General features: G+C 37.8%; 1 protein-coding gene across 1 annotated transcript in view; it reads right to left on the bottom strand.

Annotated features, from left to right (window-relative positions):
* The window catches only part of NPFFR2 (neuropeptide FF receptor 2), a 54,509-nt gene extending 33,797 nt beyond the window's left edge, over positions 1 to 20,712 (bottom strand). The window contains exon 1 of the mRNA XM_033106411.1: positions 20,611 to 20,712. The gene's annotated coding sequence lies outside the window, so the exon portion shown is untranslated. The remainder of the gene's footprint in view (positions 1 to 20,610) is intronic.
* Positions 20,713 to 20,982: the final 270 nt, after the last annotated feature.

The following is a 20,982-nucleotide window of genomic DNA, read 5'->3' as shown; positions in this document are numbered from 1 at the left end:
GAAGTAACAAAAAACCAAGAGAGATGTGACTGAAGCAAGACAGGAAAGTATTTCAAAAAGAAGAGAGTGGTCCATAATGCTGCTAAGAAATTGAGTAAAGTGAGAACCAAAGAATGATCACTGGATTTGTTAAAACAGATACTCTGGATGAACTAGACAAAACAATCTTTGCTAGAGTGAGTGGGAAGAAAGCTTGACTGGGATGAAGTAAGGAGTGATTCTGAGAAAAGACACTTGCCCTTTTGGCTTCTCATTGGATGGCACACTTCTGATCTTTTTGCTCAGAGTCTCTTATTCCTTGAAGGAAGCTGACTTAGAGTTATTTCTAAACCAGTCTCATGTTGATATCTCTACATCATTTTCTATACTTGTTCCCTGTGAAACATACCTCTTCATTGAAGTTGTATTGAGAGAACAATTACTTTCCAAACACAATCATCTATTTGCTACCATAGGTAGCATCAGACAGCCTCTTGCCTATTAAGTCCAACCCAGTTATAAGTCTTTAGTCTCAGACGCATGGTGGTCTTCTTAAATCCACTCCCACCCCAGCCCACTCCTTGACTAGGCTTGATGTTAGTATGAATATCCCCGTCTCCTGCTTCTGAAGTGTTGTGTATATGTAGTAGAGGGATAGGGGAACAGTGGGCAACGGAAAATGCCACCGCCCTTTACCAGTTTTCTCCAACAAAATTTTCTCTCCAATCATTCACTGTACTCTTGGTCTCTCTAAATTTTTCGGAGGTGGGTACTGGGAGGCCAACTAAGAATTACTGAATAAATTATTAACCAACTACTTTACGGGATCTGGTTAGGGATCAGTCAGGAAGGACCATATGGGACGTGGTATCTATGATACGAATGATACTTTACACCAGAGAGCAACAAACTTTTTCTGTTAAGTGCCAGATAAATATTGGCTTTGTGGGTCAAAAGGTCTCTGTCACAACTATCCAACTCTGATGCACAGCACAAAACAGCCAGAGACAACACATAAACAAATAGGCATAGTGTGTTCCAATAGAAATACATAAAAAAACAGGCAGTGGGGCTGTAGTTGGTCTCTCCCTGCTTTACATAAGAGTGGGAGTTGCTCAGGAAGTGAAGTACCAGAGGGGACTGTTGGAGGATCACAGAAAAAGTCACTAATTAGTCACCCCAAGCACTGGTGCAGAATGATAGAGACCTACAGGAAGCTGATGTCTCAGTGTGGCTACTGGTTGTGTTGGTCCTCAGGGTCAGCAGCTGAGAAGAGCATGCTGTGGAACAGAGGGGAGTGAGGAAAGGCTGAGCACCTCTTTATCTATTTGTCACTGCCTCTTATCCTTCCAAGAGTAATGGCTACTGGTTCCCTTTAACCTCGCTAATTTCTTGAGATTTCCTTTCCTATCCAAGCATGCAGGTTAAGGATATTCTAGGAAATAGTTTCCAGTTTAATAAAGTTGACACTACAAATTGGTATGTTCTCACTTTGGATCACGGTATGTTCTCTCTTTTGGATAAAAGTGAGGCAGAAAGAGTCTCATTTTAGCATAATGTACTTGTGGGAAAACAAAACTTCCCTCGATTTCTCAGTATTCCCACAAAAAAGCCTCAGGTCCCTGAAATATAGAAATGTATATAAATATAGAAAATGTTTGATTTTTTCCCTCCCCTTGAAACATTTAGATTGGATCTGTACCCATTTGTTTCACTGATGATGAAATAGTTCTTATCCAAAATACTAATAAACCTTCTGGTATCTCCTCCAAGAGCCAATGGTTACATCCTGGGGTAGTTGGGAGATAACTTCTTAAATTATATAAATGTTTAACCACTATGCTGTACACCTGAAATTAATATAAAATATTGAATGTCAACTGTAATTGAAAAATTAAAATGGGGGGAAAGGTATAAGGGAACAGAGGTCCAAATCTCCAGGTATAAAACAAGTAAGGCATGGGTATGTAATGTACAGCAGAGGGAATACAGTCAATAATACTGTGATAGAGAGGTACAGTGTCAGATGGTTGCTGGACTTATGACAATCACTTCTTTAGGTCTTTAGGTATATAAATGTTGAATAACTATGGTGTACCCCTGAAACTAATACAATACTTTATGTTAGCTATATTTTAATACAATTCTTTAAAAAAATAAAGTAAAATAGCTTCCAATGATCTCTGCCTCCTTGTATATATGCCCTTGTATAATTTGCTCTCCTCCTTCCTTGAATGGGGGCTGAACCTAATGACTTGCTTTTAATGGATAGAATATGACAAACGTCATGGAAGTCACTTCTGAGGTTAGGTTACAAAAGACTGTGACTTCCAACTTGCTCACACTCTCAGCCTCTTCTTGCTTGCTTACCCTGATGAAGCCAGCTGACGAGTTGTGAGCTACCAGGGAGAGTGCCATGCCCACGGCCCACAGGTAACCAGCTCTTCCTCACAACCATGCGAGTGAGCTTGGAAGTGGGTCCTTCCCCTTCCAGATGAGATCACAACCCTGCTATTTACCTTGACTGCAGTCTTGTCAGAGCTTGAGAGAAGAGGACACAGTTAAACCATGTCCAGTTCCTGAGATAAATGTTGTTTTAAGTAACTAAGCTTTGGGTTAGATTGTCTGCAGCAATAGACAACTAATACACCATCTTGACTATCATATTTTATCTCCATCCTCTTCTGTCCCATAGCACCTGTGCTCCTGCAAGCTGTCACGCCTAGACTGAACTTTCCTCCTGTGACTCTCATGTATTCACATCTCCATGCTTTTGCTATTCCTGTTTAGTACTGCCACCCCTTTTTTTCCTATCCAGTAAACTATAAATTGAGACCCAGTCATTTATTTCCTCTTCTGGGACTCAGTCTCTGATCATGTAGGCAAATTTTATTGCATACACACACACACACACACACACACACACACACACACACACTTTTATTCTGCATTTCATACAGATTGATAAATCATTTCCTTTGGCCATGACTATATCCTCAGCTCATGGTAGAGTGACTGGCACATTATAGGTGAAAGGTGTGATTTTCCTGAACTAACTTGAACTTCCTCTTCTCAAAGTTTTCTCCATGTCCTATTCACCCCAGCTGGAAAACTTCACTTGGTTCTGTGTTAAAGTGGGGTTACTCAGAAATAAGCACTGTTGTCTTTTTCAAGCAATATTGCAGGGTGCTTTTATTTTGTGCCAACTAATACGTGTATTTTGTTTTGAAAACTTACATGTTGAATGCTTGAAATGCTTTCCACTCATAACATTTTTCTCTTATTTATCCTCGGAGTATCTCCACACCCCCAAAGTACATTACAAAGTTTTTTCTTCAGTAGCTGTTTCAAAGCAATTTTCTAGACACTGACTTTTCTATTTCATAGCAGTATTAAAAGAGAAACTATTCATTTCTTCAAATGGCCTTGTTTATTTTGATATGGGCAGCAAGTAAGTGTAGAATATAAAATGTAAGGCATGAATAAATTCTTCTGGCTTGTATTTGTGGTCTACAGACTCTTGGAAGAATAAGACACACAACTATACTTTTGGTTATGAAAGCTAATGTTCTGAATTTTCCCTAAATTGTATTTTTTGAAAGCTTTGCATTGTACATTTAGATAAAGAATCAAAGATATGGGAATGCAGCTTTACTGAGTTTACGAAACAAAAAAGCTTTTTGAATTTAAGGATAATTGCTACTCCGTTTTTTTAATCTTTATGTCATTGTATATACTTACCTACTGCTACAGAAATGCTTTGTAACCAACAACTATATAACCCCAGAGGCATATATATATATATATATATATATATATATATATATATATATATTTTTTTTTTTTTTCGCTCTAAAAGCTATTGGAAATTCTGCTAATCTGAACTGGGCTTGGAGGGGCTCACCCATGCATCTTTGATCAGCTGTAGGCTGGCTTTGCTAATCTTGACTGGGTGTTCTCACATGTCTGAGACTTCTATCTGGACAACTGGGCTGAGACAGCTCTATACCATATGTTTCTACAAGTGCCATCCTCTAGTAGGCTAGCTGGGACATGGGCATATTCTCAAAATAAAGGCAGAGGAGAAAGAGAGAGTCAAAGTCACAACGCACAAGTCCTGGAATACCACCACTTCCTGTTGATAAAAAAAGCAAGTCTCAAGCACAGCCTAGATTCAAGGGATAGGGGAAGTCTCCACCTCTATATGGGAGAACCTATAATTGCATATAGGAAGGAGCATAGAGATGGAGAGATAAAGAATTGTGACCCTTTTTTGCAGTCAATCTTTTATAGTATGTCTACTTTTGAAGGGATTGAAAACATTAAGAAATTATATACTGAACTTGTGAAATGTTCAATTAATTACATTGCAATTAATGTTAGCTACTAGAGAAACATTCTAAAGAAAGTAAGTTGTAAAATAATTAGTTTCTATTTTATTACTTTATAGGCAGGGAGCACACCTTTCGAGTTATTTTCTTATTTAAGGATCCCTTAGATGAACATTAAAGAAACACATAGTCAAGACGGTGTAGTAGTGATCCTAACCAGAAGAGAAAAAAACAAAGTATGACGACATTATAATTTTTTCCTTGGACTTCATGAAAATGTTAAAATAATAACTTACGTATATTACCCTGAGCCTGCAGAAAATAGAGCCTCCCTTACCTAAAAGCAATGTTAATTAGACTTAAACTAGCTGCTAGAATATGTAGCCTTAAACATAGAGTATAGCTGAAGAAGAAAGATTATTATGAGTCATAATGGAAGTAACACCTAAACTAAAAAATAAAAAATCTCAGATACCAAACAGTTCCAAACAAATCATCCAATGCCCAGTTATTGTGTTTGGATTTTGACAAAACTGTATTACACATTTACAGATTTTAATAACAATGCCTTAATGCATTTAGCCTTACTATAGACCAGTGATTATTATTGGTATACATAGTTGATGTGCATGTATGCCTTCAAGGTAGGGAGATTATCTGCATTTCTTGGCTGGCACAGCTGAGGCCCAGAGACATTAGGTGGCCAGTCAAACGTCACACAAGTAGCAGCAGGTGGTGGAACCCAGATCTGAACCGAGGTAGTCTGCCTCATATTCTTAATAATTATGTCAGTGTGCGTGGTGATAGATTACTACCATTCTCATTCTCTTCTGCACTCTCCCTGTATCAAAATGGCTGGAAACCAAGAAATGTTTTTTGCTCTAGGTCAAATCCAGCAGTGAAAACAGTTACATGAGATTTGGAAGGTGGAGGAGTGGCACAAACCATATTTTGCTCCCCCAGCAGTGACAGCTATATGATCTCCAGCAGATATAAAGTCTTTTCCTAAGTACCTCCAGGTACTCTCTAACTCGTGGGTTTGAGTGCTACAGTCAGATAGAATCACTGGTTCTACATCTTCCTGAATTTTCTAAAACCTGATGGAGAACTTCAGATCAAACAGAAGCTTTCCCAGATCACCGATCCTTCCGTACCTCCAATTCTTTTGTGAGTACATAATTCCCTGAATTAAAAGACTTCCTGCTATTGAAAGCCTCTTTGCCTGACAGAATCCAGACTGATACTGTATTGAGTACATAAATAGAGGAAATAGAAGCTCAAAAATGGCATTCAGGGATTGGTTATTTTACTTAGTTTGATTAAAAGCACTGATGACCTCACCACAAATGGAAAATGGAACACTTATAAGCCATGGCATGCAGTGCCAGAAAATGTTATTTAAGTGATCACAGGAGTATGCATGGAATAAGGTGCCTATTGAAGGCAAGGTTTAGAATGGCCAAGTAGCTGCTGCGTTAGGGCTTCCCGGTGGGAATGATGATTACAAGACTGGCTTCTGACCTCATTGGGAAGACCTCTCAAATAATGACAAGGCCATGGCTTTAAATTCTCAGCTTGAGGTATCAATAGAGAAAAATAGTTGCCATTTTATACTTTTTTCAGAGGTTCTGAATTCAATATATTAGTTTAAGCAGATAGGACAAACACATTTTCTTGGTTAAACTCAATGTTAGCTGACATTAATTAAATTACATTCTTTAATACACTTGTTATAATACTAGGGAGGGAATCTACCTCTTTGCGGTGCTATAGGAGGCCCAGAGAACTTTCCATTCACCAAGTAACTTTCCATTCATCAAATAAAAAATGCATTGCTCGGGAAAGCACTAGCATCCTTGAAAAGTTCTATAGCACAGATATACTCTAAAGGCAGGGGATGTATGATGATCGGAAATACTGTTACTGAACTGGGCTTCCTGACTACCGTAGGTGTTAGGGGTGCTGGAGGGGCAGAGACCAACAGGCAGCACTTAACTGCCAGGCAAAAGTGAGTGTGCTTACCCTGATGGCAAGCATGTTTCAAAAAGGTAGCAAGAATTGTTGACCCACAAAGATCATTACAAAATGCTATTCACTTGAACTGAAGCAAGTCAACTTATTATTAAAGTCATACTTTAGGAATAAAGATTAGACACCTGCCTCAAGTCACTACAATGGGAAACCATGGTCTCTCACCCAATTTTCAGACCAGAACTACTTCACAGACTTAAAGTCTCTTGAATAAATGGAAAGATGGAATCACATGATGAGGAAGCATCATGCATCACTTCCTCAAACAGTTTCACATGTCTTTTAATAATGGAAACTGCAGTTAACTATCAAGGTGATGATTTTCTGGGGAATAAAATAACCAGATCTTCTGGGATTTCTGGCATTACTAATATGTAGGTTTCCAAGATGACACTGTGGACCACAGGTCATAGCAGAGGCATATAAATGCCAGGTGATAACAGTATTTTAGCCTAAGTCTGTCTCAGAGTGGACCCGGTGGGTCTGCAAACACACCATGCCTCTTTTCTGCCCTCAGTTATTAGACATGACTCGAGTAGCCATACTTAGCAATTGGAAGAATCCCCACTATGGCTCCCTGATTCACAGGATTAGTACCATTAGTACTATTAGGAAGAGCCAAGTTAAAGATCCTATAACTTGTCCCCACAAGGATAATAAACCAAAGCAATTACCATATCCTTAGAAGCACTGTAGAGATTGGTGTCATCATCAAAAACTTCAAAAACACATAACTGCTAATTCTTTTTACATTCAAGTTTGCTTATTTGTGGTGTAAAGAAGACATATAGCTATTATTTTTTTAAAAAGATGAAAAGTGTTGGTGAGGATGTGGAGAGATTGGAACCCTTGCACACTGTTGGAGGCGATGTATAATAAAATGGTGCATGAGCTATAGAAAACAGTGCATGAGCTATAGAGATACCACAAAAGATTAAGCATAGAACTACCATATGATCCAGCAATTACACTTCTGGGTTTATAGCCAAAAGAACTGAAATCCGAACCTCAAAGAGATATCTGCACTCCCATGTTTGCTGCAGTACTCGTTTAAATAACTGGAATATAGAAACAACCCAAGTGTCCAGCAATGGATGAAAGGATAATAAATGTGGTATACACATACAATGGAGTATTATTCAGCCTTTAAAAAGAAAGAAATCCTGCCATTTTTAACAACATGCAAACTTTGGGCAACTTGTTTTTTGTGGTTTTTTTTTTTTTTACTTCCCAGAGGTTAAATTCCAGTTCTTATGTATGAAATTCACCAATAATGAGTGAGCTATAGCAAAAACCTAGGCCCCCCCACCCTTAACCCTTAAAAAAAAAAGCAGAACCCCAGACCCCCCTTGTTCACTAGTGGTCTCTCTCTCTCTCTCTCTCTCTCTCTCTCTCTCTCCGTCCCTCTCTCCCTACCCCAACCTCTCTCTCTTTCTCTCACTCTCTCTCTCTCTCCCTCCCTACACCCCATGCCTTTGCTCTGGTTCTGGCTCTCTCGCTGTCTCCCTCTCTTCTTCCCTCCCTCCCTCCCCCACGACCTCACTGTGTGCCCCCTAGCTTTCCTTTGTAGGCTCCAGGACCTGTAAGTAATAAACTTTTTTTCCTCAAGTTTTCTAGTGGTTATTGCTAAAGGGCATCTTGCAATCATAATAAGAATCACAAGGATCCATCCAGTTGTAATGTTGGCTTAGAAAGGGGAGATGTCGTTGGGATACTCACAGGGCCCAGGTAAGTGTTCCCAGGCATTTCTAGCCACTAGACTTAGCCCTGCACAAAACAGGGATGTTTGGCGCTAAGATGTTAAGATGGCTATGCCATCACTAGGTGATACAAATTTTCAGCTTCATTATAATCTCATGAGACTACTGTCATTATATGCAGTCCACTGACGCCGAAACACTCTTATGCTGCACAGGACTGTACAACCTATGCCTCTAGTTAACATTACAGCACTGTGCACTTCACAATTTGTTCAGAGGGTAGATCTCACATTAAGTGTTCTTACCACAGAATAAAAACAAAAGGGTGATACAGGAGAGCTAGCATGTCCCTAGGTAGACAGGGAGGTCCCTGGTAAAATAAACAAAGACAGTCCTATCCTAAAACTTCAGGTTTTGAAATCACTCCTTCGCTCCAGGACATGATGTAACAAGGCCTTGAGGTAAATCATAAAATTCCTTTTGGCCTGACAAATGGAGCAGATCTGATAGATAAAGAGCGGGTTACTTTGCTAATTCCTTTAGGATGGGCAATGGAACCAACCTGGTAGACGAATTTCATTAGAAGACGCCAGTTTCCTTCTTCAAACAAGTTCCCTTCTTCAAACAGCTCCCCTTCCCCAAGCAGGCAAGGGAAGGTATAAAAGTAAGAGCTTTTGCCTCAGTCATGGGGCACCCCCCTTTCGGGACCCCCTCCCGCTCGGGAGCTGTAACCTCTTCTCCTGCCTCTAATAATCTATCCTCTTTTTAAAACTTTTTGCCTCTCCCTGGTCCGTGTTTCCATTCTTCGGCTTCACGAGACACGATCCCGGCCCACACTCAGAAACTGCTAGCAGATCCAACATCACCGACATCAAGGGGACAGGGGAAACTTTGGGAGGTGTTAGATGTGTCTGTTACCTTGAGTGTGATAATGGAATCATGGGTATTTGCATGTGTCCCAACTCATCAGATTATACACAATAAATATGTGTCTTTCCTTATATAGTGATTATACATAAACCAATACAGCTGTTAAAATTAAATTTTTTAAAGTGGGGGTAAAAAAGAAGCTCTTGGAGAATGACAGGGTCTTACTGTAAATTTAAAACAGGTATCAATTCCATTGACTCTGCCTCTATTCCAGAACTACTGCTTTTGCCGGAGTAAATCAGCAGAGCCCCCTGGAACTTGGTATACAGATCCTTGTCTAAAAATATATCTTTCTACATGTGATCTGTCAAAGACCACAAGAACTAGTTTGTCTTCACTCTGCAGAGACAATAGGGTATCTCCCTCCCTTTACCTCGGGGCTATGTCAAATGATGTCAGTTCTTTAGCTCTGTTCTATAATGGAGCTTGCAGGGACATTGCTCATATTCCTGTCCCTGGTCCACAAAACAATGAAATCATATTAACCAGACCTAGTGAGAACAAAATAGTTAATACAGTAGACGCCTTGATAAGACAGATGACAACCAGAGGGTGGAAGATAATACCCACAAAAATTCAGGAAACTGCGGCCTGAATGAAGTTTCAGGGGAGTTATAGTCTAAGATATGAATAGTTATCCCCCGCTCTAGAGAGCCAGTTGCTATATCTTCTATCCCTCAACAACTGAAAAGCACAGCACTTGATGAGCTTTTTGTTGCCATAAACAATATTTACTAGTGGATTACTGATATATTTGCTAAAGAGCCCCTACAGTTTTGCTAAATCATGGTGGAACCCAGGGCAAGAAATTTTGCAGCAGATTCAGGCTATGGTGTGAACTGTTCTCCTTAAGATTTTAGGATCTAACTGTGCTTAAAAGGTTGTGACAGAGGATGATGAACGGAAATTCTGGCAACCCTAGGGTGAGAAAAATAGAGCCAATTCCAAGGGCTTTACAGCAAATCTACATTCTCTTGTGAAAATGGAAATTTGTCTTTTCAAAATAGTTTCTAGCTAGCTACTATGCTAAGGCTGAGACAAAATTATATTTTATATATAAAAAAATCAGTAAATACTATTGTACAACTTAACTTTATCATTATATGCACAGTGTAACAGCAATGGGAAGAAGAAATGGAATTTAAAAATGATTTTAGGGGGCTGGCCCAGTGGCTCAGGCGGTTAGAGCTCCATGCTCCTAACTCCGAAGGCTGCTGGTTCAATTGCCACATGGGCCAGTGGGCTCTCAACTACAAGGTTGCCAGTTCGATTCCTCGAGTCCCTCAAGGGATGGTGGGCTCCGCCCCCTGCAACAAGATTGAACACGGCACCTTGAACTGAGCTGCCTCCCGAATGGCTCAGTTGTTTGGAGCACATCCTCTCAACCACAAGGTTGCTGGTTCGACGCCCTCAAGGGATGGTGGGCTGTGCCCCCTACAACTAGCAATGGCAACTGGACCTGGAGCTGAGCTGCGCCCTCCACAACTAAGACTGAAAGGACAACAACTTGAAGCTGAACGGCACCCTCCACAACTAAGATTGAAAGAACAAACTTGACTTGGAAAAAAGTCCTGGAAGTACACACTGTTCCCCAATAAAGTCCTGTTCCCCTTCCCCAACAAAATCTTAAAAAAAAAAAAAAAATGATTTTAAACAAATGGATTAGCTTAGTGACAGCACATATTTAAATTGACTTGAAAACAGACCTTTTCCTCTAGAATGCCTGAGGGTTACAAAAACATACAGGAAAAACAGACATTGAGCTTCTAAAGTAATCTGCCTCTGTCCCAGGACTAATGCCTTGTGGTACAGGCAACCAGTAATATCCACATATTGGCAACCACATATTGCCAACACCTTATTAGTTCTCTTAGTCTTAACATATACAAGTTTAGCAGTCCTTCCCTAAAAGTTCAATACAACATTCTCCCTAATTTAATCTGGCAACTGCATCCTATCCAAAGAATACCTATGAAAGACATTATACCATCAGATTACACCAGGATACCAGCTGTTTATGACAACTCTTGCTGCCATAAAATAACAAGATAAGAACCATGCAAATATGGCATGTTATATGACATTATTTATTTTATTGGTTTATACAGTTTAGAGATTCAAACGTACAGACGGAACCCTTAACTCCACTGCCCTGAATATAACCAAGATATTGTTTCAAAAATGAAGCAGCCTTTCGAAAGGGAAAAATGTGCTTTAACCTAAGGTTAAACTTCAGTTTTGTGTGCAACAGTAACGTACTAGATGGCACAATTGTGGGAAGGGAAAAAAAAAAAAAAAGGACTTGTTATTATAGCTGAGATTGCTGCAGTACAAATGACTATTACATTTTAATTGAAATTAGTGCTCTTTTAAATCCCTTCTCTTATAACTTGACTTATGGTCATGAGATTTATCACTAATCTAATAATATCAAGTTGTTTCTTCTGCAGCTACTGCATTCACACTTAGGCAACATTTACTGGTAACGTTTTTCTTTTTTATACTATCATTAACAGTTTTCTCTTCTATGCAAAATGTCTCCTACAGATGGTCCAAGAAAACTCATCATGGAAAGTGATTTTCCAGCTAAGGAGGTGATAATATGAGAATAACTATAACTATATGTCTATGAAACAATTATTTTCATTGAAAATGGACCAAAAATGTGGAAGACATTTTTCCCCAAATGCTTGATATTCTATTTACACTAGATAAATTCCACTAAGGAATGTTTGACTATAATTGCATTGTAAATTGAGCTTGGATCTACATGACTTAAAAGGCTAGCATTCTGTCTCTAATGTAAAATCCGTAATATCTAATAATTGATATTTGGAATTGTTGATATAAATGTGAACTTATAGTACCTAAGAGAACATTGCTTGTGGATTACAGCTTCGTAAGGTGAATCTGAATTACCACATCATACCACGTCCAAGGTTACAATGGCAGCAGATTTTAAAAATTTTCCCACTAAATGTTTCCCAGCTATTTAAAATAAACACCAAACATATTCTGCAAATTGATGACAGTCTGTGTTTTACAGCTTTAGCTAAAAGATCATTTCCTAGGCCCCTTTATCCATTTTTTCCAAAATAACCACCCTCAAAAAATTCTATCATACTACTATATCTTGGCAAACTAAATTAAGATTCTGTTCATATTGAATGCATTGGAACACATGTGTATTCCTTATCAGGACGCTAAGTTAAAAATTCTTCTTTAGGTCTAACAAAAGGCAACCAAAAAAACAACCCAGCTTTGAAATTAAGTGTTATAAGATTCTATTTAATAAATGTACTGTGGCTCCTCTTTGCAAACAGTAATTTTAAGAGGACATGCTCTAAATTCAAACGGTTCAATTTTTGAAGTTTTATCCTCGTTTTTTACTTGTATAGAAAACAATCCAATTATGTTGTGCAGTAGAACACTAAAACCAAGGTTAAAGAGTTAATTTTAAAACTACTTGCATAATAGATAAGTACTTTCAATTTTAATAACATGTTCCACAGAGAACAGTTCAAATGACCTAGTAGAACTGCCCATAATGATTTGCTCAAAGTTTTCAGGGGAATGAGAACTTTCTTCTCCCCCTCCTCTTTCTCCTCCTCTTTCTCCTCTTCCTCCTCCTCCTCCTTCTCCTTCTCTTTCTTCTTCTTTTATTGGAAGATGTATTGCTATGATCTCCCTGTATTTCTTTCTTTATAAGGTCTTCAGAAGTTGTGAACTATGGTGGATAACAGTATTCTATAGCAGAAAATAGATCAAGTTGGAAGACAAAAAATTTGACTCCTCATTCTGGCTCTGCCTAAGCTACAAGACTAAACATTGGTGCATTTTAGTGTGATAGTCTATAAACTTATGAAGAAAAGTAAAAATTAAGTCTAATGTTCATTCTAGCTCTAAAACTTCACAATAATGCCAATAAAACTCATGATTACTGATTGCTAATGGAAAAATATTGGAAAAAGAGATTATGGAAAAAACTAATTTTTCACATTGTGGCCTCATTACTAACATGCTGTAAAGTCTCAGTGCTCATATTCTCTTGGCATCAAACACTTTATTGTTCAATATTTTCGCAGGAATTATAATAAGTGTAAATGACAAAAATTAGTGAATATTTGGTAGGAATGTTAAAGAGACAAAAACCATCTTCTTGTTGCTGATAATATGATTTTATTCCAAGAAAATCAATAAACTCTAGTAAATAGCTACTGTAATTAATTGCAGAAATTGGTTAACTGGTGGCTCAAAATAGGTTACATTTTTTTAAAAGTAGCCTTTCTTAATATTAGCAATAACCACCAGGAAAGTAAAGTAAAAACAGGTTCATTTTAGACAGTCACCAAAATATAGAGTATATAGAAATAAAATTTAACAGGAAAAAGAAAACATTAAAAAAATAAATGACATAAAAAATAAAATCCGATTAAAATATTTTAAAAGTTCTGAAAACTAATATAATTTTAGAAGGGAAATTTTAATCATTTAAAGGTCAGGTCTACCCAAATTAATACGTACATTTAATATAAGAGCATTTAAAACATTGGTAGATAAATAGCTCAGTTGCAGAAAATATTTGTAACGCAGATGACAGAATTTGTTTTGGAATATGATAAAAAGTTTAAAGGGAAGAATAAATGCCCAAGAAGAGCCAAACACTCATGAGAAAGAATATTGAAGATACATTTTTTTTTTTAAACATCAAAACAAAATACTTTCCGGCAAACAAAGCTAAAGCAATTTGGAATTGCCATAGAAATGGAAAAACAGAGCAGTGAAATAGAATCAGAAACATAGAAATAGATCCTAATATAAATCAAATTTTAATATATATATTTCAATTTGGTGGGTAGAATAAAATTATTTAACAATCCATTTGGAAGAAGTGAAAGTTGGCCCACTATATTAACAGCATATTGGATTTTTAAGTGAATTTTTAAAAATTCACTTGAATTAAGTACAAATGTTGAAAAGTTAAAAATAAGAAACTTTCAAAAATACCTAGAAGACCAGATGCCTAACCTAGGAGTAGGGAAATTGATATTAATCAACACTGCAATCTTAAAATTTACATAATAAAATTAAAATGCATTGACTATAAAAATATTGGAATGTGTCTACTAGTAAGTTATTTTGAACAAAGACAGTAGACAATATGGAAAATATTTACTGTGTGAGTTAATATTGATAATATCAAAGAACACATATTTTCACAAATAACCCAGGAGAGAATGAACAGAGATATTGATAATTTACATAAGAGACAATCTAAATAACTGAAAGGCATGAAAAGATTCAACTTCACAAGTTGGTAAGTGATTAAAATTAATGCAAAAGTTAGAGTTACAACATCTGTGGGGACAGGAGTAAAGAGTAGTTTTATAATTTGGGGGTAAAAATATGAATATTTATAACAACTTTAGAAGTAATATGGCAACATACATTATAATTTGAAAACTGTTTTTATCCCTTGAACTTATAAATAAAAGAATTTATGAATTATTTTTATTACACCCTTGTTTTGTGATAAAACTGAATAAAATAAAAAGCTTAGGAAGCAATGTGAATGTCTATTAAGTGAGGATTGGTTGAGTTTATTGTTTCTTATCCATATCATGAGATATTACACAGATATTTACATTTTTAATTTTATCTAGAATAGTTAACATGGAAGGCTTTCTACAAGGTATTAATGAGTAAGAAAAACAAGAGGCACATTTTTGAAAAATATGTCAAAAAGATTGATGTGAATGTGTATACAGAAGCATGTTTGTATCTGTATGTATGTGAATGGTTATAAAAAGACATGAAAATCTATAATAGAATTCAGTTGCTAACATGGGTTACGTGTGAAATGAAAGCAGAGAAAAAGGAGAGGACAGAGGCAATTAGGAAAGGAAATTGAAGAATTAAGAATTCAAAAGCAACAGCATTATAATATAATTTGGACATTTATACAATGTATTTTTTAAATAAAATATTTTTAAAGATGAGTAATTCTCAAGCCAATGAAAATAACAGAATGGGTAGATTTAACTTGACTAAAACCTAAATATTGTGCCATTTTATATTTTAGTCTTTCCTAGGGCTCAGACCCATATTATTCTTTAAAATCAACATACACAGATACTATGGAACCTAAATGTATATTTAAATAGTGTAGTCAATGGTAAACAAATACTTTTTCTATTTTTTTTCTCCCGCACGAAAGAGAAAAGTATATACAGATTGGTCTTTTAGTTAAGGTAGGAGCAGTAGAAAGGAGAGGGGGAAAAAATAGCAGAAAGGAAGAAGGGGATTACTGGACCTGCAAAAGGATGTAGAAATTGATATGGAAATGAAATTTTCACTGAGCAAATATTAACTGAGTATCTACTATGTGCCAGACTGTTCTAGGCACTGAAGCAAAAGGCACTGAAGAGAAAATGAAATCACAGAAGTCATTATGTGGATCTTAGATTTTCCTTCTGGAGAGTAAGATCCAAACAAACACATAAATGGTGGTAGTGTTAATAGCACAAATCAGAAGACACTGTGGTGACGAGTGGTGTGGGGAGGCATACCAGACCTGAGATGGTAAAAGCAAAAAGCATCCTCTTTGCAGGTCTAAGAGGCTAGTTTCCCAGGTAGGGAGAAAGAATAGCAAGTGCAAAATCTGTAAGTAGGGCTGAGCTTGGTCCATTCCGGGCTGGAGATACCAAATGAGAAGAGGGAAGAGTGAGAGCTGAGGATGAAGTCAGAGAGAAGATGTAAGACTCTGCCTACTGTAGAACCTTCAAGGCCTTACTTCTTCTGTAGAAAAGCATGAATGGAAGTTACTAAAACCTGGATAATTGAAATATCAAGAAAAGCAAGCTCAGGTTAGAGGTACTTGTGCAAGCTGGGGTGGGTCTTCGGTGAGCTCCCAAGGCTGCTAGTTTTAAAAGAACCATAAACCACACTGTAGGTCAGAAATCATTTGAGGTAGCTTTTCCAGCTGAAATCAGTGGCAACAAAGGCAACCTCTGAGTCAGGATTCTAGCTTGAACTTTGAAGCCTGAAGTAGCACTGCGATATAAATGATATAAATGCCTACCCAAGAACAAAAATCTCTTGAAAACCTGTTAAGGATGGGGAATTCCAGAGAGAAGCCCAGGGAAATGCAAGGCTATAAACTCTGCTGAGAGAATGCCTATACAAATGTGATACACTCTGCTTACGGAAAGGATTGGAAGCTGTGTTCCTAGAGAGAGCTCACATTTAATTTAGTACCAATGTGCCAAGAATGCAAGATCAAGGAGTGAAACTGAAAGAAAAATTTAGAAATATTAAATAAGTACTTTAAATGTAAAGACTTTATAGAAGATCCACTACAAAGTAGGGAAGTTCCGAGACATCCTAGGTACTACAGATGACATCTCTTTGATAGTCTATATTTTTCAAGGAGACAGGGCTTTTGATATAACATTCTCTGAAAAAAGCAGCAGTTTATATAAGTGACAGATCATTGCTGGCCGCCACACCACCTCCTACCATGTCCCAGTACCAGAATCATAAGGTCGTGAGCAAGTTTTTGATTGGAAATTTTCCTTACTGAGTTTTATGTTCACTGGTGGTACATTCTAATATAGACAACTATTTTATTTAATTGGAGTTCTAGTGAGGCTGAATTCAAGAGATGTTTTTCTGCTTGTTTCTCTAAATGTCCCTTTTCCCAGACAAAACTTGAAGGTTTTTTTTTTTTTTATGACTGCAAAAGTAGCAATGTGGGTCAAATTTTTTTACTAGGAGAAATCATGAGGATTATTTTCACTCAGAATCATGAAAATACATATACCCAGACCTGACTCCAGATCACGGGTCTGCAGTGTTTGGACTCAGGTGTGGGCACTTGGGAAAGCTTCACAAATGTCTGATGCTTTCTACTTCAGCTTATAAGAACCTTTGTCAAGATTGTAATATTTATTTCTTCCTACGCATGTAGCTTTTCCTTGCAAAGGCTTGGCATATGCAGAAATTAAACTTTGAATGTAAGCTGCTATTACTATCTCCCTGAGGGTCCCCCACAGTAACAGAATCTAAACATGTGAACAAGAGTTCATTATCCTGATTCCTTGACTAAGTAAATATATTTACTTTGGGTAAATTATTTCCAAAGCCTCAGTTTTCTTATCAACAAAATAGGGATTGTGGTTTCCCAAATCACAAGGATTAAATGAGATAGTGCATATGAAGTAAGAGCTCACTGAAGGTTAGTTACTACTGTCTCAATTTGGGAAATTGTTGTTTTCTAAATTTTGAGGAAATGCAACAGGAGCTGTAATAGTCTAATATGTTTGGTAGACCCTTGAGAGTTTGAAAATATAGGTCACCTGAGATTTCTGTGAGGGACTAGAGAAAGGTGCAACAGTCCTAGATGATGCTTTAGTCTGCAATGGCCACAGTAGAACCCAGACTCTATGCAGGCACCTAAATGGAACCCTTTCCACAGCCTGAGAAGAAAATAGAGTAAGAAATATACTTTGGTAATATTTGGAAATATTAAATGTTCAGTGGCCACAAAGTTAAGGGAGAGCCAACTTCTTGGCATTTCAGGCTTACTTTGCTTATGGTGGTTTCTTCCTTTCTTTTCTTTAAATGACTGGCGTGGTGTGATTTGTGTTGTGCTGCTGTTCCCTTTATGTAACGTGTCTGGTTGCTCAGCTGTAATAGAGAGTTGAGCCTAGTTTGACAAGGAACTGGAAGAGGAAATGTCTTTTCAGTCTTGTGTGGCACTGAGATATTCATTTGTGTGCTGTCCTGACTCATTTTGACTTTTGCTGTGGGGGGGAGGGTTTGGGGAAATATCAAAGAGGTATTTATAACGTGCTTGAGGCTCTGACGCTCTCATCTCCTGGACCCAGTCAGACACTTCAAGAGCTATACTGGTAATGGCTACCTGAACGTGAAGGAGGGACTTCTCTGCACTTTGCTCGTCTCCCCTGACAGAAGCCAGAAGCCCCTTTAGATTCACAGAGATAGATGTGTGCACCTTGTACATCTCCTATGTGCCAAGTGTTGCATCCAGCATGATCATATATACCATCCATTTATTACTTCTAATAGCCCACTTTACACAGGAGACACTGATGTCATAGGATTTTCAGGACTGTGCCTAGGGTAGTGGCTCTCAAGTGGCAAAACAAGGATATCTGAGCTTTCTCACACCCACTATCCTCTGCTCTTCTACCATAGAAACAGGGAAACCAGAGTAGTGAAAAGATTTTAGAAAGCATATTCTAGCTCATTCTTTTACATTTGAGAAATCTTAGAATCCGAGACGTTAAATGATTTGCCTCAGGCACAGAGCCAGTTAGAAGCCTTACAGGGAGGAGAATCTGATCTCTTCACTTTTAGAAATCTAGTATCTCAGAATCCCACAAGGCACGTGAAGGAATGAGACCCATTTGAAAGAGCTGTCTATTGTAACCATTGTAACTCATTGCGGGGGCAGTAATATTTACATCTGCCTTAGGTTCAATACAGTGAGGTACTCTCTGAACCCTTAATGTTAAGTTTCAAGGCAATTGAAAAATTCATTTAAGAGCCAGTTTATCCCACAGAGCTACAAATTAAAGCTAAAGGGAATTAGGAAAGAAAATTCAGCTGTCAACATCGGGCTAATGGCAAGCATAACATTCATGTATTTAAGAGAACGATTTGGTAAGAGTATTAAAAGACTGTACAGATATATTTTAGAAATGTTTATATTGATCGTACTCAATTCCCTCTTTCTATAATAAGGAGGGTAATATTGTACAAAATGATTATTTTTCAATAAATGAAGCTTTAAGGAGCAAAGTTCGCTTTATTGAATGTCCCTATTACAGCTGGAAATCCATTTTAGTGCAATGCAGTGAAAATGTTCATGAATATTTATCAGAGGCGTTTTCATGGAATTCTCATCAAAAATCACACACACAAAAGCCAAGAATAATAAATGAACTAATTTTGCAGGAGCAAATCATTCACTGGGTAATAGTGAATTTATATCAATACATTCTACAGCATTTGACATCAGTAAGAGAAACTATTAATGAATAGAGTGATTAGCAAGAGTGATGAGGTAAAAGTATTATAAAAATAAATACAAATTTCTAACATATACTTTTCAATATTTTGTAATGTATGCACAAAATGCTCCAGAATAAAATGTCAGATAAAACAGATAGGTAGATAATAAAGGAAAAAATAAGTTTGAGGTTAAAACTCTCCTGAAGATGTCTATAGACATTAAGAAACATGGCTGGTTCAAAGACCTAATTGGATTATATGGATCTTAGAAGAACTTACACATTAATAAAAAGCATAAGACACCGATATATTAGTAATGCATGTGTCATTACCAAGCAATAATGAAAGCACATTTTAGAGTATTACAATATCTACTCTTTAATAATATTAATATATACCTTTAAAGATAGTGCAGTATACATAGTGAAGAAGCTGTTTTTTCAAATTGTTGATCTATAGCAGCTTTTCCCAAATGAAAGACTCTGATTGAAAGCTCTGCATACACTTATCACTGAACTTTCTGTTCATGATAATGGTTCTTTGAGCACTCCATAGAATTTTGCAGATTCAACGTAACTTAAAATATCACCATTAAGATAATTTTACAAGCTATTTTTGTTTAAACAGGATTCTAGCTGAAAACAACAATATCCACAGTCAACAAACCACAATTTACTCATCCTCCCCTTCACTAGTTATCAATTGAAAATTATTTGGATGTATAATGGAAAGAGAAATGTAGACACAGGGTTAAAATAACTGAATATTTGGGTCAGAAAAAAAAAATCCCAGCATCGTCTTATAGTTTATGTCATCTTATATTTAAGATTCTTTAAAATAAATAAATCTTTGAACTATATTGCTGAGGGAAAATGAGGGGATAAATTAATGTATCTTCATTTCTAAGTTTAGAGTTCTGTCTTTAGCAAAAACCACAGCACAGAGTAGATAATTTTCCTGATCTCCAAAGCCAGATCCTAACTTTAATCAATGTTATTGGAAAATGCCTGCAGGTTTGGCAGAAAAGAGGTTAAACTTGGCATTGTCTAGAAACCTTCTCTCACCCCCCAAAACAGCTGGAAGTCTCTCCAAGAGCCTTCACTGAGGGCTCAGTGGTGTCCTGGACATGTGGTAAGAAACCACATTTCAGCCTTTCTGGCAAGTAGAAACGCACAATATGCAGCCTCACATACAAAAGATAGACAAAGCTCGGAATCGTCATGGATGAAGAGAACAGTTCAGAAAACTCTCGCTGTTATCAAGCATGCCACCCAAGGAGATTTCCTCAAAGTTGCAACAATACAGCCCCGGAAGAGGGTATTGGGAGAACTTCATGGTTAAGAAAGCGCTCCCTCGTCCCTCGCCCCTTGCCCGGGTCTCAGCTCTGCCTTCCTGGGAGCAGGCATCCATCGTCCCGAGAGAAGTCCCCCAAATGTCGGGCTAGTGACCAAAGCGATGCCCTCCTGAACTGTGACTCCACAGAGGGTGCCCAAAGCACCAGGAAGGGACTGGGTAAAGTCCAAAGAGTCAAGTCGCAAAATATAAGGTAACAGTCCCCAATCGCTAACACGAAATTATCCAAGCCTGACCCGCATCCTCACCTGCACACCGCGCTACGGCAAGAGAGTTCCCTCGGCTCGGGTAACCAGAAGCGCCTACGCGGTGCTCAGCAACAGGTTCCTGCCCTGTCTCGCTCAAGCCACCTGCCACCACAGGGCTGTTCAGCCCCAGCCAGCGATGTCTGCCCAAGGGCTGGGCGCTCAGTGCTCTGCAAGCCCTCCCGCCTCCCCGTTCCCGTCAGACGAAATGTTGCTCTCCAGGGGATACCAGCCAGCTGCTTGGATTCCAAACAAGCTATTCACATCCCGTTAAGGGGCGTCCGGATGCCATCGGGGGAAGTTCAGAATTGCCGAGTGCAGCAAAGTAACGAATCACTATGACGAGTATCCCATCATCGGTTGCTTGGCTCCACA

This window comes from Rhinolophus ferrumequinum, chromosome 5, assembly GCF_004115265.2.
Source record: "Rhinolophus ferrumequinum isolate MPI-CBG mRhiFer1 chromosome 5, mRhiFer1_v1.p, whole genome shotgun sequence".
NCBI lineage: Eukaryota > Metazoa > Chordata > Mammalia > Chiroptera > Rhinolophidae > Rhinolophus > Rhinolophus ferrumequinum.
This window is presented reverse-complemented; position numbering and strand designations above follow the sequence as displayed.